The sequence below is a fragment of the Tiliqua scincoides genome, chromosome 6 (genome assembly GCF_035046505.1).
Source record: "Tiliqua scincoides isolate rTilSci1 chromosome 6, rTilSci1.hap2, whole genome shotgun sequence".
Lineage (NCBI taxonomy): Eukaryota > Metazoa > Chordata > Lepidosauria > Squamata > Scincidae > Tiliqua > Tiliqua scincoides.
In genome coordinates, this window is record NC_089826.1 from 6,410,781 (window position 1) to 6,413,442 (window position 2,662).

Here is a 2,662-nt window from a genome sequence, read left to right on the forward strand (position 1 = left end):
TCTCCAGATCTCAAACTTTTTCACTTTCTTTCCCAATTGCCTGGTTCTCAACCTTGACAGCAGAAGAAGACAAAGTGTTGGGGGAAGCAAAGGAGGGATGTGGTGGATTCCAGTGGCATAGCTGGAGGGGTGCAAAGTACTGAGTTTTGCAGGGAGCCTCACTGCAGCATGCAAGGGGCCCCTTCCCCTCCCCTGCAGAGCCATTCCAGGCAGGTGGCGCAAAATGGAGGTGTATGCTGGAATGGCTCGAAGGGGAGGGGCCCCTTGCACACCACAGTGAGTATTCCTGCAAAACTCAGTGCTTTGCACCCCCTCGGGTTACGCTTGAGAGAGCTAGCACTGGGGTCTGAAGTGGCTGCTAAAAAATCCAAGGCTTTATCTGACTGGAGAGCCACAATGGGGAAGGCTTCTTGATCTGCCTTCAGGAAGCTGAAGGAGTCCTGGCAGAAGAAAAGATGGCTATGCCAGTTACCAAATTGGCCATTCATTGCTAGCTGCTCCTGGATGCGAGTGTAGTTGACATAAGAACAGCCCCACTGGATCAGGCCATAGGCCCATCTAATCCAGCTTCCTATATCTCACTGCAGCCCCCCAAATGCCTCAGGGAGCACACCAGATAACAAAAGACCTCATTCTGGTGCCCTCCCTTGCATCTGGCATTCTGACAGAACCCATTTCTAAAATCAGGAGGTTGCGCATACACATCATGGCTTGTACCCCGTAATGGATTTTTCCTCCAGAAACTTGTCCAATCCCCTTTTAAAGGCATCCAGGCTAGATGCCTTTTTTGGGCAGACCCAAATTGAAACTCAGTACACTGGAATAAATAAATACAATTTGCACTGACGCACAGTGGTGGACCTATACGTTGGGGCCCCTGAAGCTCAAATGGTTATGGCGTCCCCTTTGCAACCAGCAACAAGCTCTGGGGAACCATTGATCTTCAGTGGGGTTGTTCCATGGCAGATCACCACTCATTAAAAAAAAAAACAACCACCACTACATCTCAGATTTGGATTAAAATTGCTGTACTGGATTATCTCTGGATTAACATGGGATTATCTCCCATGTTAAAGTCACTGGTGTGAATAAAAATGTCCTATGTTTTGTAGTTTTCAAGATATGGGGGGGGGATGAAAATTAGGAAATGTTATATACGTGCTTCATGCAACATATAATGATGGAATAAAACATCACAAAGATCACAGACAATATGAGCAGGGGCCCCTCCGGGTTCAGAGACCCTGAAGTTTAAGCTTCATTCGTTTCATAGTAGATCCACCCCTGCTGTTGCACAAATGTTTGCGGGGGGGGGGGGCTTTTGCAGGGTTTGAAAACTGTAGTACTTTAGATTGTAACCTTGCAGCTGTTCTAGTGCTGTATTTTCCTAATGGCTCACTTATCCTCCCCCCCCCCACACACACACACACACACTGGTGCAGCCACACAAAAAAGGCATGCACTATATATGAAGTGGTTGGGGGGATCGGGACACTTCAGACGGGAAAGGGGACTTAACCTCTGTATGCTTTCTACTCTGCAGTGGGTCTCCTTGGACTTGTGCCTGCTCTGTTGGGAAGGAGCAGGGAGGCTGCAAAAAAAGGATGGTCATGCCACTGCCACCATATCCACCCTCTCCTGCACCCTTCCTCTCCCCTCTGCCCTGTTTCACCCCTCCCCACCCCACAGCTGCTTTACCTGCTCCAGCAGGTCCAGGTAGGTCTGGTGACGGGCAGGGAGCATTGTTGTCTCGTGTGGTAACACTCCCCAAATGGCTGCTGATGGAGCATTGTGCACTCCAGCGGCAGTCATTTTACGACTGCTGAACTCATTCGTCTGTCGTGAATGGCTGCACAAGGCAGCCCAATCTGGAATAGGAATGGGTCGTTAGTGATGTATTTGAAATATCACATGCCCGATCTTGTCTGATCTCAGAAGCTAAGCAGGTTCAGGCCTGGTTAGTACTTGGAAGGGAAACCGCTTGGGAATACTAGGTGCTATAGGCTTATACCATAGTCTTTCGAGACTGAAGGTTGCCAACCATCTCCCTATACTGAACACTATCTCCCGATCTTGTCTGATCTCGGAAGCTAAGCAGGGTCAGGCCTGGTTAGTACTTGGATGGGAGACCGCTTGGGAATACCAGGTGCTGTAGGCTTATACCATAGTCTTTCGAGACTGAAGGTTGCCAACCATCTCCCTATACTGAACACTATCTCCCGATCTTGTCTGATCTTGGAAGCTAAGCAGGGTCAGGCCTGGTTAGTACTTGGAAGGGAGACCGCAAGCATTGGGAATGCTGGGTGCTGTAGGCTTATACCATAGTCTTTCGAGACTGAAGGTTGCCAACCATTTTAAAAGTGTACTTGCAGTGAAACCTCTGCACCACCCTCTGCAATGAAACCCCTGCATCATATATGGAAACATATGCATCAGCCTGGAAGGAAGAGGAAGAGGTGATGTGCAAAAGATACGGGGTGGCATGAGAAGCAGAGCTCTGCTGTGCATAAGAGCAAAAACAGACAGGCGAGAAGGTAAGAAAGACACAGATGACAGAGAAAGCATGCCGTGGGGATCAAGGAAGGGAGAGGAAAGAAAGATGATCCCACACACTGCTGATTAGGGGCTGGGAAGAAGGGAAAAATTTAATCGTAATTTGCCA

At 48.8% G+C, this 2,662-nt stretch overlaps 1 pseudogene; it reads left to right on the top strand.

Annotated features, from left to right (window-relative positions):
* The first annotated feature begins 2,035 nt into the window (after positions 1-2,035).
* Positions 2,036-2,158, top strand: LOC136656639 (5S ribosomal RNA; annotated as a pseudogene).
* Positions 2,159-2,662: the final 504 nt, after the last annotated feature.